This window comes from Triticum urartu, chromosome 4 (genome assembly GCF_003073215.2).
Source record: "Triticum urartu cultivar G1812 chromosome 4, Tu2.1, whole genome shotgun sequence".
NCBI classification, from domain to species: domain Eukaryota; kingdom Viridiplantae; phylum Streptophyta; class Magnoliopsida; order Poales; family Poaceae; genus Triticum; species Triticum urartu.
The window spans coordinates 500,286,631-500,308,507 of NC_053025.1; positions in this window are offsets into that span (position 1 = coordinate 500,286,631).

Sequence of the window (21,877 nt, forward strand, 5' to 3'; positions counted from 1 at the left end):
CTGATGTCAACATTTTCTTAAAATCACATAAAAATTGTACATGTCATCCGCATCATGATAACAACATTTAAAATGATTAAAAAATTTGTTTGCATTAAATTGCTGAATGACACATGGGGATTTTCCGGAATTGTTGTTTGTTGTCCCGACCTCATTTAAACTTGCCTAAATGGTTACTTTTATTATGCTTCACCTCTTGCCATGTTAACCAACATTTAATATTGTTGTGTACATAAGCGAGAGTGACCTAAATGATTGGTATGTGGGGTTTCGTCAATATGCAACTCGTTGCATATGGAGCTCCACTTAATTTGTAGTATTGTTTGTTGCACTTTGACATGCTATGTTTCATTAAGCCATACATGCTTCATACTTGATTGTGCATCATGTCATGTTTATTTGATGGTTGTTTACCTTGTTGTTTGCTTCTTTCCGGGTTTTTTACCTCTTGATAGTCCGGTAATGTTGTATTTGTGAGGATTCATTCGACTACGTCCATTCGTCTTCTTCATGGATCCAGTCTTCTTCTTAGCGGGATTTCAGGCAAGATGACTGTTACCCTAGATACCACTACTATCTTTGCTATGCTAGTTGTCTCGATGCTATCGCTATGTCGCGCTACCTACCACTTGTTGATCAAGCCTCCAAAAATTGCCATGAAAGCATCTAACCTTTTCCACCATCCCGGCAAACGGTTGTTTGGCTATGTTACTGCTTTGCTCAGCCCCTCTTATAGCGTTGCTAGTTGCAGGTGCAGTTGTAGGTTGTTCCTTGTTGGGACATGTTTATCAAGGGATATCACAATATGTTTTATTTAATTAATGCATCTATATACTAGGTAAAGGGCGGAAGGCTCGGCCTTTTGCCTGGTGTTTTGTTCCACTCTTGCCGCCTTAGTTTCCGTCATATCGGTGTTATGTTCCTTGATTTTGCGTCCCTAACAAGGTGACGGTTTATGGGCCCCTCTTGACAGTTCGCTTTGAATAAAGCTCTTCCAGCAAGGCCCACAAATTGGTTTTACCATTTGCCTAATAACAACTAAAACTTGCATAGGGACCCCCTGGCACCCGAGGTCTCTTAATCAACCCCCCCCCCGGGCCAGTGCTCCACATGAGTGTTGGTCCACCTACCTAGCAGTCGGCGATGCCGCCTCGGGGCAACTCGATGGTATTTGGCTATCGTCCACTTTGCATAGACGGTGTTCTCCTGAGAACGAGATACGCGCGGCCCCTATCAGGGTATCGACGCACCGGGTGGTCTTGCTTGTTTTTTTTACTATTGTAGAAAAGTCTTGTGCACCGAGATTCCGAGTCTGATCGGAGGGTCCCGCGATGGAGGATTGTCTCCGTGGATCGTGAGCTTGTCATGGGCTAAGTTGGGACACCCCTGCAGGGTTCAATCTTTCGAGAGCCGTGCCCATGGTTATGTGGCAGATGGGAATTTGTTAATATCCGGTTGTAGAGGACATGAAGTAAACTCAATTAAAATACACCAACCGTGTGTGTAACCATGAAGGTCTCTTTTCGATGAGGTTCAGGAAGAGAACACAGTTTGGGTTACGTTTGAACGTAAGTAGTTCAGGATCACTTCTTGATCATTACTAGTTTTCGACTGTTCCGTAGTTTCTCATGTTATTCTTGTACACGTAAGTTAGCCACCATACAATGCTTAGTGCTGCTGCTACCTAACCACTTATCTATTCCATACCCATTAAGCTTTGCTAGTCTTGATACCCATGGTAATGGGATTGCTGAGTCCTCGTGGCTCACAGATTACTACAACAACAGTTGCAGGTACAGGTAATGCGATGATCCGATGTGAGAGCGATGCTTGCTTGTTTGGAGTTCTTCCGCTTCTTCTTCTTTGATCAAGGGATAGGTTCCGGGTTGGGGAGCCTGGGATTAGCAAGGTGGATGTCGTTCTTTTTTTCTTTTGATTTCACCCGTAGTCGGATCCTGCTCTTCTGTATGATGATTGCTATGTATTGATGAACTGTTGTATTAATGTTGTAGCTTGTGGCGAGTGTAAGCCTTTACCTTGTATTCTCATCTATTCAGTACATGATATGTTGTAATGATATCCACCTTGCTATGCGCTCGAAATGCGGTTGTGCCCCAATCATGAGTTCATCACGCGATTGGGATAGAATCGCATCTTGGGCGCTACAAGTTGGTATCAGAGCCTTACCGACCTTAGGAGCCCCCTTGATTGATCGAACCGCTGACGTTGTTGAGTCTAGAACAAAACTGTTTTGAGTATTAGGATTATATATATCGGAGAGTAGGATTCTTTTTACTCCTCAGCCCCGTTTGTCGCTCTGGTGAGGACTCCTAACGTAGATGTTTTGACTTTCCTCTCCTCATTTTTACTATAAAAAATTAGGATCACGTGGGTATCTTGGGATTGTTCCCATATTCTTGTGACGAGAACATTGTTCTTGGTGCCTCCTGACATTTAGGGGTTGTGGCAGTGTCCCGGGGAGTAGAGCTCCAAGGTGTTGTCACCACAATTTATTGTTGCAGTTCTGGAATACCTGAGCTCGCCGATATCGAAAATCTCTTTTATGCAGTTAGTGGTGAGATAACCTCGACGCCACCCTGTACTGGGGAGGGAGTTCGGGAGTATTGCCACAAATAGTATAACGGATGCTTTTCGAAGGTTGAGGTACATGATTTCCGGAGTTTTCTTGGTTATGTGTTGACGGATGGATACAGTGGAGTGTAGGGCTTGCTAGTTGTGTGATATATATTGTGCCTCCCTATATCCCCAACACCAGATTGCATAACCAGAAAGTTTCGGGAGTTCTTAGGTGGGAATTCAAGTATCACGTAGGATATCTTTCCAACAAACACATGATACTATATGGGATCTATCATATGTTTGTTTCCGGCTTATTCTGCAAGCCTATCCCTTGTTTTGTTTTGAGTTGTGGTATTCGAGTTGCTTCAATGTCAAGTGTTGATTCCATACCTTTTCCTAAGCAGTGTTCTCTTATTTCTATGGGAGTACTAATCCTTCTTGATCATCGAGATTGTCATGTCAATCCTTTTCAACCGGTGTGCTTCTGTTCAAGTTACTCATATCCTTTCAATATCTACTAGATCAATTATCAGTTCTTCGCAATGGTGTTTGTTTCATCCATCCCAAGTTACCTTTGTTTTCCTGCCCTCCGATACGTCTCCAACGTATCTAGAATTTTTGGTTGTTCCATGCTATTATATTATCAACCTTGGATGTTTTATATGCATTTATATGCTATTTTATATGATTTTTGGGACTAACCTATTAACCCAGAGCCTAGTGCCAGTTTCTGTTTTTACCTTGTTTTAGAGTATCGCAAAAAAGGAAAATCAAATGGAGTCCAATTGACCTAAAAATTCATGGAACTTATTTTTGGAAGGAAAGCAACCCGGGAGACTTGGAGTCCACGTCAAGAAAGCAACGAGGAAGCCACGAGGCAGGGGGCGCGCCCTCCACCCTCGTGGGCCCCTGTAGGATCTAGAAGTAGATGTGTCTAGAGGGGGGGTGATTAGACACTTAGTGCTAAAGTTGCAATTTTTAGGCCTTTTTGGTTTGAGTGGAGTTTTAGGCACAATTTCAACATACACAATACATATCAAGCAAGCATGCAAAGAGTATATGAGCAGCGGAATGTAAAGCATGCAACTTGCAAGAATGTAAGGGGAAGGGTTTGGAGAATTCAAACGCAATTGGAGACACGGATGTTTTTCCCATGGTTCGGATAGGTGGTGCTATCCTACATCCACGTTGATGGAGACTTCAACCCACGAAGGGTAACGGTTGCGCGAGTCCACGGAGGGCTCCACCCACGAAGGGTAATGGTTGCGTGAGTCCACGGAGGGCTCCACCCACGAAGGGTCCATGAAGAAACAACCACCCACGAAGGGTCCACGAAGAAGCAACCTTGTCTATCCCACCATGGCCATCGCCCACGAAGGACTTGCCTCACTAGTGGTAGATCTTCACGAAGTAGGCGATCTCCTTGCCCTTACAAACTCCTTGGTTCAACTCCACAATCTTGTCGGAGGCTCCCAAGTAACACCTAGCCAATCTAGGAGACACCCCTCTCCAAGAAGTAACAAATGGTGTGTAGGTAATGAACTCCTTGCTCTTGTGCTTCAAATGATAGTCTCCCCAACACTCAACTCTCTCTCATAGGATTTGGATCTGGTGGAAAGAAGGTTTGAGTGGAAAGCAACTTGGGGAAGGCTAGAGATCAAGATTCATATGGTAGGAATGGAATATCATGGTCTCAACACATGAGTAGGTGGTTTTCTCTCAGAACATATGAGTTGGAATTGTGTATGTGTTCTGATGGCTCTCTCCACGAATGAAGAGGAGGTGGAGGGGTATATATAGCCTCCACACAAAATCCAACCGTTACACACAGTTTTCCAATCTCGGTGGGACCGAATCAACAAACTCGGTCGGACCGAAAAGGTAAACCTAGTGACTGTTAGAGATTTTCGGTGGGACTGACATGCAACTCGGTAGGACCGATATGGTTAGGGTTTGGGCATAACGTAATATCGGTGAGACCGATTACACAAACTCGGTGAGACCGATTTTGGTAATTAGCTAACCAAAGAGTTGGTCAGGCAAACTCGGTGGGACCGATTTGCTCTTTCGGTGAGACCGAAAAGTTACAAAAAGGAAACACTGAATTTACATTGCAATCTCGGTGGGACCGATTCGCTCTTTCGGTGAGACCGAAAAGTTACGAAAGGGAAACAAAGAGTTTGCAATCCCATCTCGGTGAGACCGAGATCCCTATCGGTAGAACCGAATTGCTAGGGTTTGGCAGTGGCTTATGACAAGTGAAACTCGGTGGCGCCGGATAGAAAGAATCGGTAGGACCGAGTTTGGCTTAGGGTTTAGGTCATATGTGGATATGGGAAAGTAGTTGAGGGTTTTGGAGCATATCACTAAGCACATGAAGCAAAAGGCTCATTAAGCAACACCTCATCCCTCCTTCATAGTATTGGCTTTTCCTATGGACTCAATGTGATCTTGGATCACTAAAATGTAAAATGAAGAGTCTTGAGCTTTAAGCTTTAGCCAATCCTTTGTCCTTAGCATCTTGAAGGAGTTCCCACAACCTTTAGTCCATGCCACTCCATTGTTGAACTTATCTGAAACATACTAGATAGAAACATTAGTCCAACAAGAGATATGTTGTCATCAATTACCAAAACCACCTACGGAGCACTTGTGCTTTCAGCCCCTCGTGGCTCCCCTGACGTACTTCTTCCTCCTATATATCTCCATATACCCTAAAACGATCGGAGAGTACAATAGATCGGGAGTTCCGCCGCTAGAAGCCTCCGTAGCCACCGAAAACCAATCTAGACCCGTTCCGGCACCCTGTCGGAGGGGGAATCCCTCTCCGGTGGCCATCTTCATCATCCCGGTGCTCTCCATGACGAGGAGGGAGTAGTTCTCCCTCGAGGCTGAGGATATGTACCAGTAGCTATGTGTTTGATCTCTCTCTCTCGTGTTCTTGATTTGGCACGATCTTGATGTATCGCGAGCTTTGCTATTATAGTTGGATCTTATGTTTCTTCTCCCCCTCTACTCTCTTGTAATGGATTGAGTTTCCCCTTCGAAGTTATCTTATCGGATTAAGTCTTTAAAGATTTGAGAACACTTGATGTATGTCTTGTCGTGCGTATCTGTGGTGACAATGGGATATCACGTGATTCACTTAATGTATGTTTTGGTGATCAGCTTGCGGGTTCCGCCCGTGAACCTATGCATAGGGGTTGGCACACGTTTTCTTCGTGATTCTCTAGTAGAAACTTTGGGGCACTCTTTGAGGTTCTATGTGTTGGTTGAATAAATGAATCTGAGATTGTGTGATGCATATCGTATAATCATACCCACGGATACTTGAGGTGACATTGGAGTATCTAGGTGACATTAGGGTTTTGGTTGATTTGTGTCTTAAGGTGTTATTCTAGTACGAACTCTGGGGCTGTTTGTGACACTTATAGTAATAGCCCAACGGATTGATTGGAAAGAATAACTTTGAGGTGGTCTCGTACCCTACCATAATCTCTTCGTTTGTTCTCCGCTATTAGTGATCCGGAATGACTCTTTGTTGCATGTTGAGGGATATTTATAAGATCCAATTATGTTATTATTGTTGAGAGGACTTGCACTAGTGAAAGTATGAACCCTAGGCCTTGTTTCAACACATTGCAATGCCGTTTACACTCACTTTTATCATTCGCTACCTTGCTGTTTTTATATTTTCAGATTACAAAAACCATTATCTACTATTCATATACCACTTGTATCACCATCTCTTCGCCGAACTAGTGCACCTATACAATTTACCATTGTATTGGGTGTGTTGGGGACACAAGAGACTCTTTGTTATTTGGTTGCAGGGTTGCTTGAGAGAGACCATCTTCATCCTACGCCTCCTACGGATTGATAAACCTTAGGTCATCCACTTGAGGGAAATTTGCTACTGTCCTACAAACCTTTGCACTTGGAGGCCCAACAACGTCTACAAGAATAAGGTTGTGTAGTAGACATCAAGCTCTTTTCTGGCGCCGTTGCCGGGGAGGTTAGCGCTTGAAGGTATATCTTTAGATCTTGCAATTGAGTCTTTTAGTTTCTTGTTTTATCACTAGTTTAGTTTATAAAAGAAAACTACAAAAAAAATGGAATTGAGTTTACCTCACACGCTTCATCTTTTTAATATCTTTCGTGAGTATGATGGAAAGGAAAATTGTGCCAAAGTGTTAGAAGAAGAATGCATTAAAATGTTTGGCACTAAATATTTGAATGATGAGAATGATTGCAATGTTGTTAGTATGAATTCCTTGAATATCCATAGTACTAATGATGATTGCACTAGTTATGATGAAAATGTCTCCTATAAACATGTCAATTTTTGTGGAGTGCATTGGGTTCGCAAGTACACACCAATTAGGGAAGATAGATTTTGCAAGAGGCATAAGTACTTAGAAACTAAAATGTTGCAAGAAAGGCTAGATGAATGTGCTGAAAATTTAAATTTTCTTGGCCATACTTGTGAGCTTTGCAATGAACGTGGTCATTTAACCATCCGATGCAAATTGTTTCATGATATAATCGTTTCCAAAAATTGTGATGACTTGATTTCCATTGAACATCATAATGAACTTAGTTTGCTTATGGGTTATGAAGAAACGAAACGTATAACTAAGTATCTTCCAGTATTTGCCCGTGATAAACTTCTTGGCTTTGATCTAGAGGAAATTTATATGTATTGTGCGGTGAATTGCATTGAAAACCCCTATATTGCCAATTACATAAAGAAAAAAAAAAAAAAAAAGAAGATGAAGAGAATACTAATGAAAGGGAAGAGACTTCCCAATATCCTCCTATTATTTCTTATGATGAATCAGGTAACGAGGAGGAGCCTCCTATTCAACCAATCTCATTAATAAGGAGCTCCAGAAAGAGGATTGAACCCACACACGATGTAGTGAAGAAGAAGAAAAGAAAGAGGAAAAGAGGTAAAAATATATCTATCCCAAATAATGCTGCTCCTATTACAATTGTGCCTCATGGAAATATAATTGTGGAAGATAATGATACTTCTTATGATCCTGAAAATCTTTTTGGCACTTGGTTGGAAGAATATGATAATTGCTATACTATTGGTGTTATCCATACTATTAGTGATGAGAGTGATTATGCTTATGATATGAAAAGGCCCAAGCTTGGGGATGCTATGTTTGATGAAGATGATGTTTTTGAGAATATATTTGCTGCAATTAATGTTTGTCCCAAGCTTGGGGATGCTACCTTTAATGAAGATGATATTTTTAGTCCCCAAGTTTTTATATGCAAATTTATAATGATGATAGCATGCCTCCTACTTATGATGATTATTGTGATGATACTTATGCTATAAAAAGTAGTAATTATATTTATAAAACTTGGCATGATTATGGTTACCCCTTTTCTGAACATTACTCTTTTAATGTGGAAACAATTTATAGTATTCGAGTCTCTTATGATACTCCCACTATTCCAAGGCGATTAAGTTGGGTAACGCCAGGGTTTTCCCAGTCACGACGTTGTAAAACGACGGCCAGTGAATTGTAATACGACTCACTATAGGGCGAATTCATTCATTATGCTACTGAAAATTATTATGAGGGAGGAATATATGCTTGTAGGAATTGCAATAATATCAAGTTTCCTCTCTATGTGCTTAAAATTTTGAAGTTATGCTTGTTTTACCTTCCTATGCAAGTTGATTCTTGTTCCCACAAGTTGTTTGCTCACAAAATCCCTATGCATAGGAATTGGGTTAGACATAAATGTGCTAGTCATATTCTTCATGATGCTCTCTTTATGTTCCAATTCTTATCTTTTATGTGAGCATCATTGAAATCATCATGCCTAGCTAGGGGCGTTAAACGATAGCGCTTGTTGGGAGGCAACCCAACTTTATTTTTGTTCCTTGGTTTTTGTTCCTGTTTAGTAATAAATAATTTATCTAGACTCTGTTATGGTTGTTTTTTTGTGTTTAATTAGTGTTTGTGCCAAGTAGAACCTTTGGGAAGACTTGGGGAAAGTCTTTGTGATCATGCTGTAAAAAACAGAAACTTTAGCACTCACAAGAATTGCTGCCATTTTTTATTGGGGAGTTCTATTGAGTTAATTATTTTTTCAGATGATTAATAGACAAATTACTCAGGTCCACCAATTTATTTTAGAATTTTATGAGTTCCAGAAGTATACGTTTGATACAGATTACTACAGACTGTTCTGTTTTTGACAGATTCTGTTTTCTATGTGTTGTTTGCTTATTTTGATGAATCTATGAGTAGTATCAGAGGGTATGAACCATAGAGAAGTTGGAACACAGTAGATATTACACCAATATGAATTTAGAATGAGTTCATTACAGTACTTATGATGGTGATTTGCTTTCTTATACTAACGGAGCTTACGAGTTTTCTGTTAAGTTTTCTGTTGTGAAGTTTTCAAGTTTTGGGTAAAGATTCGATGGACTATGGAATAAGGAGTGGCAAGAGCCTAAGATTGGGGATGCCCAAGGCACCCCAAGGTAATATTCAAGGACAACCAAGAGCCTAAGCTTGGGGATGCCCCGGAAGGCATCCCCTCTTTCGTCTTCGTTCGTCGGTAACTTTACTTGGAGCTATATTTTTATTCACCACATGATATGTGTTTTGCTTGGAGCGTCATTTTATTTTATTTAGTTTTGCTTACTGTTTGAATAAAATAAAAAGATCTGAAATTCTTAAATGTTAGAGAGTCTTCATATAGTTGCATAATCATTCGACTACTCATTGATCTCCCCTTATATCTTTCGGAGTAGTTTATCATTTTCTCTAGTGCTTCACTTATATCCTTTTAGAGCACGGTGGTGGTTTTATTTTATAGAAATAGATGAACTCTCATGCTTCACTTTATTATTTTGAGAGTCTTTAGAACAGCATGGTAATTTGCTTTGGTTATGAATTTAGTCCTAATATGATGGGCATCCAAGAGGGATATAATAAAAACTTTCATATAGAGTGCATTGAATACTAAGAGAAGTTTGATACTTGATAATTGTTTTGAGATATGGAGATAGTGATATTAAAGTTGTGCTAGTTGAGTAGTTGTGAATTTGAGGAATACTTGTGTTGAAGTTTGCAAGTCCCATAGCATGCACGTATGGTAAACGTTGTGTAACAAATTTGAAACATGAGGTGTTATTTGATTGTCTTCCTTATGAGTGGCGGTCGGAGACGAGAAATGGTCTTTTCCTACCAATCTATCCCCCTAGGAGCATGTGCATAATACTTGGTTTTTGATGACTTGTAGATTTTTGCAATAAGTATATGAGTTCTTTATGACTAATGTTGAGTCCATGGATTATACGCACTCTTACCCTTCCATCATTGCTAGCCTCTTCGGTACCGTGCATTGCCCTTTATCACATCGAGAGTTGGTGCAAACTTCACCGGTGCATCCAAACCCTGTGATACGATACACTCTGTCACACATAAACCACCTTATATCTTCCTCAAAACAGCCACCATACCTACCTATTATGGCATTTCCATAGCCATTCCGAGATATATTGCCATGCAACTTTCCATCGTTCCGTTTATTATGACATGCATCATCATTATCATATTGCTTTGCATGATCATGTAGTTGACATCGTATTTGTGGCAAAGCCACCATTCATATTTTTTCATGCATGTCACACTTGATTCATCGCAATCCCGGTACATCGTCGGAGGCATTCATATAGAGTCATACTTTGTTCTAGTATCGAGTTGTAATCATTGAGTTGTAAATAAATAGAAGTGTGATTATCATCATTCATAGAGCATTGTCCCAAAAAAGGCCAAATAAAAAAATAAAAATAAAAATCAAAGGGACAATGCTACTGTCCTTTTTCCACACTTGTGCTTCAAAGTAGCACCATGATCCTCATGATAGAGAGTCTCTTGTTTTGTCGCTTTCATATACTAGTGGGAATTTTTAATTATAGAACTTGGCTTGTATATTCCAACAATGGGCCTCCTCAAGTGCCATAGGTCTTCGTGAGCAAGCAAGTTGGATGCACACCCACTTAGTTCTTTTGTTGAGCTTTCATACATTTATAGCTCTAGTGCATCCGTTGCATGGCAATCCCTACTCCTTGCATTGACATCAATTGATGGGCATCTCCATAGCCCATTGATTAGCCGCGTCGATGTGAGACTTTCTTCTTTTTTGTCTTCTCCACATAACCCCCTCATTATATTCTATTCCACCCAAAGTGCTATGTCCATGGCTCGTGCTCATATATTGCGTGAAAGTTTATAGGTTTGAGATTACTAAAGTATGAAACAATTGCTTGGCTTGTCATCGGGGTTGTGCATGATGAGAGCATTCTTGTGTGACGAAAATGGAGCATGACTAAACTATATGATTTTGTAGGGATGAACTTTCTTTGGCCATGTTATTTTGAGAAGACATGATTGCTTAGTTAGTATGCTTGAAGTATTATTATTTTCATGCCAATATTAAACTTTTGTCTTGAATCTTATGGATCTGAATATTCTTGCTACAATAAAGAGAAATACATGATGAATATGTTAGGTAGCATTCCACATCAAAAATTCTGTTTTTATCATTTACCTAATCGAGGACGACCAGGAATTAAGCTTGGGGATGCTGATACGTCTCCAACGTATCTATAATTTTTGATTGTTCCATGCTATTATATTATCTGTTTTGGATGTTTTATATGCATTTATATGCTATTTTATATGATTTTTGGGACTAACCTATTAACCCAGAGCCCAGTGCCAGTTTCTGTTTTTTCCTTGTTTTAGAGTATCGCAGAAAAGGAAAATCAAACGGAGTCCAATTGACCTGAAACTTCACGGAACTTATTTTTGGAAGGAAAGCAACCCGTGAGACTTGGAGTCCACGTCAAGAAAGCAACGAGGAAGCCACGAGGCAGGGGGCACGCCCACCCCCCTGGGCGCGCCCTCCACCCTCGTGGGCCCCTCGTGGCTCCCCTGATGTACGTCTTCCTCCTATATATCTCCATATACCCTAACACGATCAGAGAGCACAATAGATCGGGAGTTCCGCCGCCAGAAGCCTCCGTAGCCACTGAAAACCAATCTAGACCCGTTCGGGCACCCTGCCGGAGGGGGAATCCCTCTCCGGTGGCCATCTTCATCATCCCGGGGCTCTCCATGATGAGGAGGGAGTAGTTCTCCCTCGGGGCTGAGGGTATGTACCCATAGCTATGTGTTTGATCTCTCTCTCTCTCTCTCGTGTTCTTGATTTGGCATGATCTTTATGTATCGCGAGCTTTGCTATTATAGTTGGATCTTATGTTTATTCTCCCCGTCTACTCTCTTGTAATGGATTGAGTTTCCCCTTCGAAGTTATCTTATCGGATTGAGTCTTTAAAGATTTGAGAACACTTGATGTATGTCTTGTCGTGCGTATCTGTGGTGACAATGGGATATCACGTGATTCACTTGATGTATGTTTTGGTGATCAACTTGCGGGTTCCGCCCATGAACCTATGCATAGGGGTTGGCACATGTTTTCATCGTGATTCTTCGGTAGAAACTTTGGGGAACTCTTTGAGGTTCTATGTGTTGGTTGAATAGATGAATCTGAGATTGTGTGATGCATATCGTATAATCATACCCACGGATACTTGAGGTGAAATTGGAGTATCTAGGTGACATTAGGGTTTTGGTTGATTTGTGTCTTAAGGTGTTAGTCTAGTACGAACTCTAGGGCTGTTTGTGACACTTATAGGAATAGCCCAACGGATTGATTGGAAAGAATAACTTTGAGGTGCTCTCGTACCCTACCATAATCTCTTCGTTTGTTCTCCGCTATTAGTGACTTTGGAGTGACTCTTTGTTGCATGTTGAGGGATAGTTATATGATCCAATTATGTTATTATTGTTGAGAGGACTTGCACTAGTGAAAGTATGAACCCTAGGCCTTGTTTCAACACATTGCAATACCGTTTACGCTCACTTCTATCATTCGTTACCTTGCTGTTTTTATATTTTCATATTACAAAAACCATTATCTACTATCCATATACCACTTGTATCACCATCTCTTCGCCGAACTAGTGCGCCTATACAATTTACCATTGTATTGGGTGTGTTAGGGACACAAGAGACTCTTTGTTATTTGGTTGTAGGGTTGCTTGAGAGAGACCATCTTCATCCTACGCCTCCTATGGATTGATAAACCTTAGGTCATCCACTTGAGGGAAATTTGCTACTGTACTACAAACCTCTGCACTTGGAGGCCCAACAACGTCTACAAGAAGAAGGTTGTGTAGCAGACATCACCCTCCCACCCTTTTTCTTCAAGGACTCATATTTCTTAATCAAGTATCCATCTTATGGATGTGAAGTTTCTTCATTCTTTCCTTCAATGTTCTTATCCGGTGATTATCATGAAGATGGTCAGGAGTTTCAAGTTCATCATTCTTTGTTATCATTTTCTTCCCTGATGGATTCAATGCAAGCTTTTGGTGTTGATCATATCCTTTCCTCGTTTGAAATGCTTTCTCATGCCAGTGTACCTCTTAATCGTTCACTTATCGCTATTCATTTGCTTCAGAATGTTGAACATATCTAAGAAGATTCGCATTTCCATTCTTAATCCGTTCAAGCTATTTCGAGGTTGTTATCTCATTCAATCCATTTAATTCAACCGGTGCAATCCCTCTTTAAAAATCATTCAACGGTGTTTCTTTTTAGTGGGCCCTAACCCACAGGTCTTTTTCCAGGATCTTACCTGAGTCTTCTAATTTTTCTGGAGTTATTCTCAATTCCTTTCAAGATGTGATGTAAGAATGAATTATCATCAGTCAAATGTCTTTCTCCAAGATCTTTAAAATTCTTTTCATCGTTGGTTCAACCTTTTTATTCTTCATTACTCCGGAGTGCCTCGACAATTCATGGTGGTGTTTCTCGTCATCATTCTCGGCTTTTGGAGACTGAAGACGAGTTTTCATCTAAATCTTGTTCGTTCTCTTCAAGATTCATGGCTCTAGCTTGATGTCATCCTCTCAAATTATTCCGATCATCAGGAATTATTTTCATACCCATCCGGAGCATTTTAGGAGTTGTTTTTCGTTTCTTGATGATCCAAAGGCCATCATTTCGGATTAATTCATTCTCAACATCCAGCTTCCATTCCGCAATTGTTCCGGTGCATCGTTCAAGTATTCTCTAGTCATCTCTTGATCTATTCGTTCTCATGTATCTAAATTCCGTCAAGTATCTCTATTCGTTTTCCAATTCTTCCCGGTGAATTGTGCCTTTGCTACTTTCATTTTAAATTCTTACGGTGGTTCGTTCAAGATTTCTCTTCCTTCGTTATCATATCAATTCATTCGTTGTTTCCAAATCCCACCGGTGGTTACATCAAGACCTTCTAAGTTTGCGCTATATCTATCCTTAATCCTTCAAGAAGAATGAGTGGAATGCCAATTCCGTTGCTTGTTATCAATTTAAGTTGATGAATGGTAAGCATGACATAATTCTTGTCATCGAGGTGATTTAATTCCTTATCCTGGAGGATCATCAAAATTCCCGCATCAAGTGTTTCATCCTTTTCTTTCGAGAGTCTCAAGCTCTCAATTATATCATCACATAGATCCATCTAAATCGTTGCAAGGCTTCAATCATATTCTTTTCGTCCATCACTTCCTTCTCATCGTCCTTTTGTTACCAGAGTTCTTCATGGAGGCTCTACATGATGGTTCATCAAGGATTTAATTCATTCTCGAAGTGTTCATCAAGATACTTGTTGGAGGAGCTCAAGTATTCTTCATCTTGCATTCCGAAATGCACTTCTTTCTATCTCATCTTTTGAGGTGGTGTTATGTCATTCTTGATAATTTCCTTCATGTTTCATGATTCACAAGTTGTCAGGAATGAGATATTTAAACCCATCATTTTCGTCCTTGGAGTTATCTTGGTATAGATTTCACCTAAAGCCTTCCCTAAGGAATGTTGCTATTGTGGTGCTTATCGATGATCCAAGTTATATAGTCATCATTTTGGTGAAAGAATTTTCGTCTCTTCGTTGATATCAAGCAAGCAATTGTTCCAGTTAGTGGCAGAATCTCACCTCTAGTTTTGATATGTTTTCATAAGTCCACGAGGACTATATCATTTGATTGTTGATTCTTCAACAACTCCATTCAAGCCCTTCTCCTAAGGATGCTCTTTCAAATTCATTTGCGGTAGAAGAGGTTGTTGCTCTCTTCTCCACTCTCTTAATTCCATTCTTTCATTTCTTTCAGAGGCATTGTGATGTTGCTCTTTTCGTCCCATCATCTCGTTTTGCCAAGATCATGTTCTTTTCTTTGCTTATCCATTTAACAGGAGTGTTGTGTACTCTTTTCAAGTTCCTTTCATCTTATCAAGTCTTGCCTCTCTTTTCAATTGGAGTGCTGTCCGTAATTGTTCTTTCTCGATCCTTGTACATCTCGTTTCAAATGGAGTGCTTGCATGCAGTACTCGTCCATTCTAACACTTTTTCTTATGTCTTTCAACCTACAAGGTTCTCGTAATGTTCCGTGTTCCTTTTGCTAACAAAGTGTTTATAATCTCGTTCATCTCCATTGTTTTCTTTCTTTCAATTTGTTCAACCTCTCAAGGTTCGTGGTTTCACTCGTTTGTTAAAGAAGCAACTTTGTTTTACCTCTTCCTCTTCCACTTCTCTCCAATGCCATCCTTAGATCTCGGGGCGAGATCTCTTGTAAGTGGAGGAGAGTTGTGATGCCCCAAGACCGACGCTCTAAATGCCTTCCATTTATTCCCATTGTCACCGTGTGTTTCAATTGCTTTGTTGTGTAAGTGCATCTAGTGCCACCCCTAGTTGGTTTTGGAGTATTGACGACAAACCTAGTTGAGGGACTAATGCGTTTGTGAGAATTGCAGGATAACACAGGTAGAAGTCCCTCATTGATTCGGTTTTCCTACCAGAGATGACCCCTAAAAATGTATGAAGACATTGATGTCAAAGGTGGTATATGAAGATATTCACATTGAAGACTATGACAAGAGAAGACATCGCATGAAGCCTATGGAGCTCGAAGACTTAGATCTTTCGTAGTTCTTTTTCTTCTTTGTTGAGTCATAGGAACCACCATACTGTTAAGTGGGGTCCAAGAGAACCAGTCAGAATGACTGAAGTGATGCTTAACCAAAACCTATGTCTTCGAGTGAAGACTATGAGAGCGAATCTTGTCCAGAGTCGGACAAGTCAGCTTTGCTTGTAGCCCAAGTAAAGTTGCCGTGTGAGTTTGAAATCTGACCATTGGAACACGTGTCAGTTCCTTAGTGACCCAGGGTCATTTCGGACAAATCAGGTCGGGTTGCCTAGTGGCTATAAATAGCCCACCCCCTACAACCATAAACGGTTGGCTGCTCAGAGTTAGAGTACGGCTTTTGTCGTTTGAGAGCAACCCACCTCGAAGCCTTTGAGAGAGAATTCCTTGCGAGGATAAATCCCTAACCACCCAGAGCCAAAGAGAATTAGGCATCACTTAAGTCTTCTTGTCTGTGTGATCTGAAGACTTATTACACTTGAGGACTGTGAATCCTCCAGCCGGTTAGGCGTCGTGTTCTGAGCATACAAGACACATTGTGGATCGCCGGTGAACGAAGTCTGTGAAGGTTTGGGAGTCTACCTTGAAGACTTACCAGAGTGATTGGGCGAGGTCTGTGTGACCTTAGCTCAAGGGGAATACAGTGAGGACTGGGTGTCCTGAGCTGCGTGTTCAGGACTAGGTGTCTGGGACTGTGTGTCCTCAGGTTTAAATACCTAGCCGCCCTAACCAGACGTACAGTTGTCACAGCAACTGGAACTGGTCCAACAAATCATTGTCTTCAACGAGTCACTGGTTTCATCCTTCCCTTCCCTTTACTTACTGTTACTCCTTGTGAAGTCATTGTATGTTTGCACTATCTTTTGTCTTCACTGAGTGACTGCGTGTTCTGTTTGGCTTCATAACATCTTCCTACCTGATCCTTACTACATTGCTGCTATTAGTCATTGTGCTCTCACTCCATTGAATACTTGACTATGGTTTGCCTAGTGTAGTCTACCTTCCGCTGCATGGTAATAGGTTTATTTCTATCGTTTGTCTTCAAAACTTCCACGTTTTGAAGACTTTCATAAAAATCGCCTATTCACCCCCCTCTAGTCGATATAACGCACTTTCAATTGGTATCGGAGCAAGGTACTCCCTTGTTCTGTGTGATTCGGTTTAACCACCTGGAGTTTTAGCTATGTCGACTGCATGGGATAATTAAAGTCTCCGCTGCGTGCCCCGTCTTCAATGGAACTGAATATCCCTACTGGAAGAATAAGATGCGCATGCATCTTGAAGCCATTGACGTAGACCTATGGTATGTCGTCAAGAATGGCGTTCCCAAGGCTGGAGAAGGTGTCACTACTGCTGATGTCAAGCTCGTTCAACTGGACTCTACTACCAAGAATATCATCTATGGTCATCTGACCAAAGGATAATATGGCCACGTGAGTGCTTTGGAAACATCTAAGCTAGTCTGGGACTGGCTCTCCAAGGTCAACGAAGGCGTCTCAACCCAGAGAGATCAGAGAATCAGTGTCCTTCGCAACCTCTTCAACCGCTTCAAGAGAAATGACAATGAGAATGTCCAGCTCACATTTGATCGACTCACTGACATCACGAATGAGCTTCAAGCCCTTGGCGCTACTGAGATCACCAAGCATGAAGTCGTCAAGACACTACTGAGATCACTTGACAGTTTGTTTGACACCTTAGCCCTGATGATTCAAGAACGTCCTGATTTCAAGACACTCGATCCGTCTGACATACTTGAGAGGCTCAACACACATGAGTTTCAGCTTTTTGAGAAAAGAGATATCTACGGTCCAAACTATGGGCGAACTCGTGCCTTGAAGGCAAAAGCTGCTTCCTCATCTGAAGAAGAATCTGACAGCAGTTCTGATGATCCTGAAGACACTGGAAAGGAACTTGCTATGCTTGCGAAGAAGTTCCAAAAATTCACCAAGAAGAAAGGCTTCAGAAAGTCTTCACGATCAAGCTCAAGGAATGATGAAGCTTCTGCTCATGACTACAAGAAGAAAACATGCCACAAGTGCAAGAAAACTGGCCACTTCATCTCTGAGTGTCCGAAGTGGGACAATGAGAACAGAAAGAAGAAGAAGAGCAAGGAATATGACTCTCATGACAAGAAGAAGAAGAAATATTCAAAGTCTTCTTCCAAGTCTTCCTCAAAGTCTTCATCACACAAGAAGAGCTCATCTGGCAACGCACGTGCGTTTTTTGGCAAGGAAATGGATTCAGAGGAGGAGTCCGCTTCTGAGGAGGCGGAGGTGGAGTCTGAGGAGGAGTCCGATTTTGGCGTCGCAAGTCTGGCTACAGCATACGTTGCCAAGTCCATCTTCAACACTGAAGACAATGACTTCCTCACCGACGCTGATGCAAATGACAAGGACTACTCCGCTCCTACCTACTACTTCATGGCACGCGGTGCCAAGGTAAACACACGCACCACTCACTATCAAACATCTAGTGACGATGACTCTGATTGTGGTTCAAAACCCAGCTACAAAACACTTGCTAAAATTGCAACTGAACAACAGAAAGCCATGGAACATATTCAAAAACTGTTAGACAAAAGCGATGATCTGTTAGGCGCTGAAATGACTCGATCTGAGTCCTTAATTGAAGACATAAAAAATCTTCATGTTAAGTATGAGGAACTTGAAAGTCGTCATTGAACGCTCTCAACTACTCATGAAAAGCTTTCCTATGATTACCTTCAAAGGAAGCAAGATCTTGAGAAATTGAGAGCAGCTCATGAAGATCTTCAAAAAGAAAATGAGTCACTTCGCGCCAAACAGATCAGTTCCGCTCAGGAAGGATTTGAACCACCATGTCTTAAATGCATTGAGCATGATAATGCTACTTCTGTTGCTGAATGTTCCACTGTTGCTACTGTTGCAATATCTTCAACTGTTGATGTGGGAACTAACCCCTCTACTGAGGATTCCACTGCTATTGCTGATGAGAATGCGAGGTTGAAGACATTGCTTGAAACAGGGATGTACAAAAGTCTCAAAGGGCATCAAACACTATGTGATGTCCTCAAAAGACAGATCCTGAACCGAAACCCTAGGAAAGAGGGTGTTGGGTTCATAAGGAAAATGAATGCTGATGGCTCTTACTGGAAACCTGAGCAGTACCCCAAAACTACATGGGTTGCTGCAAAGGAACCTTTAGCAGATCCATCCAATCTATGTGGCTTCACTTGTGCTAACCCCATTGTCATTGATGAATCCTTTGATGCAAACTATAAACTATTTAAGAATCAGAATGGTGAAGTGTTTGCCAGGTACATTGGTTCTAACTGCAGGAATGGACCGCCTATGAAGAAGATTTGGGTGCCGAAAAAGTGTTTGGAAAATCTTCCTGTAATGTCATCATGACACCACAGATGAAGAAGACAAACCCCAGACCACAGGCTTCATACGGCCCAAAGGCTTCATACAAACAGAGGACTCACCTGAGTCGCACTAACGCAAATGTTTTGCAGGGAAACCATGCTCAGGCCTATGAATATAAGCGCGGTTCATCGAACCGCCATGTTCATAAGACCAAGAACTATTCTGCTTATTCTTATGAGTACTATTATCCGCCTACAAGACTTTTTGCTAGGGCTCCAAAGCCAAAGTTCTCAGATGCCGCACTTAGACTTATTGCTTCTAAGCCACCCTTGAAGATGTGGGTGTCTAAGAAAGCTTAACTCTCTTTTGCAGGGAAAGGTCTCCAGCAGAAAACCAAAATCGTCTGACGCTATTGCTGGGGACCTTGAACATCTTGTAGGGCGCAAGATCAAATGCCCGAATGGTCTTACTATGTACTTCGTTCCTGAATCGCTTGCTACTCTCCCTATTAGTCCTAATCTGGATCTAAGCTTTCATAACCCACTGGTTCGTCAAATGTTTTTGCTTCACAATTCTCTTCGTGAAGCCTATCCCCCTAACTGCACTGTAGGGTGCGACACCAGCGTCTTCAGAATGGATTATTGATAGTGGGTGTACCAATCACATGACTGGCAAAAGAAGCCTTCTTATGGACTCAACCTTACGTCCATCCGACAAGAGTCACATCACATTTGCTAACACTGGTAAAAGTAAGGTATTGGGTCTAGGTAGAGTTGCAATCTCAAAGGATCAACACATGGATAAAGTCATGCTTGTTGAATCCCTTGGCTTCAACTTAATGTCTGTCTCAATGCTTTGCGATTTGAACATGATCGTAATATTTGGAAAATATCGCTGCCTTGTTCTAATGGAATCTGACAAGTCTCTAGTGTTTGAAGGGTATCGGAAAGATGATTTGTACGTGGTAGATTTCTCAGCAGGACCACAGCTTGCCGTATGTCTTATAGCAAAAGCTTCAGAATGCTGGCTCTGGCATCGGAGGCTAGGGCATGCTGGCATGAGGAACCTCCACACCCTTGCAAAGAAGAAGCATGTCATAGGCATCGAGGGCGACAAGTTCAAGAAATATCACTTATGCGGGCCAAACATCCCTCGAAGACAATCATGACAACTACTCGACCCTTCGAACTGCTCCACATGGATCTTTTTGGTCGCACTCATTACTCAACTCTTACTACTACTGCTTGTCTCTATGGCTTTGTCATTGTTGATGATTATTCTAGATATACTTGGGTGCACATAATCCTCTACAAGACTGAAGTGCAGGATGTCTTCAGACGCTTCGCCAATCGAGCAATGAACAACTATGGCGCCAAGATAAAGCACATCAAAAGTGACAATGGCACTGAATTCAAGAACACCGGCCTTGATACATATCTTGATACCTTGGACATCACACATGAATTCTCAGCCCCGTACACGCCACAGAAGAATGGCGTCGTCGAACGCAAGAATAGAACACTCATTGAGATGGCCCGAACGATGCTTGATGAATACAAGACTCCAAGAAAATTCTGGCCCGAACCCATTGATACTGCATGCCATACAATCAATCGTGTTTATCTTCACAAGATTCTGAACAAGACATCTTATGAGCTCCTTACTGGCAAGAAGCCAAATGTCAGTTACTTCAGAGTATTTGGCACCAGGTGCTGGATCAAGGATCCACATCACACTTCAAAATTTGCACCAAAAGCACATGAGGGTTTTATGCTTGGATATGGAAAGGATTCACACTCCTACAGAGTCTTCAATCTCTTTCATTATAAAGTGGTTGAAACAGTGGATGTGCGGTTTGATGAGACTAACGGTTCATAAAGAGAGCACCTCCCAAATGTGCTAGATGAAGTTCCATCCAGCGAATCAATCAAGCTTATGGGAACCAGAGAAATCATACCCTCTGAAGCTCAACCTGAAGAGGAACTTATCATCTCCGCACCTGATCAACCTAAAGACAATGCTCAGCCTGAAGACAATCCCACTAACAATGACAATGATCAGCAAGAGCAAAACCTTCGCCCTGTACATCCTCGTGTTGCCAATGAAGTGCAGATTGAGAGAATAATTGATAGCATCAATGCACCCGGTCCGCTCACTCGTTTAAGGGCAACTAAGCTAGCAAATTTCTGTGGGCACTTCGCATTCGTCTCAATAACAGAACCCAAGAAAGTTGAAGAAGCCTTCATGGAACCTGAATGGATTCAAGCTATGCAAGAAGAGCTTCAACAATTTGAGCTGAATAATGTATGGGAACTGGTTAAGCGTCCTGATCCTCGGAAGCACAACATAATAGGCACCAAATGGATATACCGCAACAAGCAAGATGAGCATGGTCAAGTTGTCAGAAACAAAGCTCGTCTCGTTGCTCAAGGATATACTCAAGTGGAAGGCATTGACTTCGATGAAACATTTGCTCCTGTGGCTAGAATTGAAGCCATACACATACTGATGGCCTATGCAAATCATCATAACATACTTCTATATCAAATGGATGTGAAGAGCGCCTTTCTCAATGGCAAGATTGAAGAAGAAGTGTATGTTGCACAACCGCCTGGCTTTGAAGATCCAAAACATCCTGACATGGTATACAAGCTCAACAAGGCACTGTATGGCCTCAAACAAGCCCCTCGGGCCTGGTATGACACACTCAAATACTTCCTGAAGAGCAAAGGCTTCATACCTGGTTCCCTCGACCCCACTCTCTTCACGAAGACATATGATGGTGAACTGTTTGTGTGCCAAATATATGTGGATGACATTATCTTTGGCTGCACCAATCAAAAGTACAGTGAAGAGTTTGGATATATGATGCAAG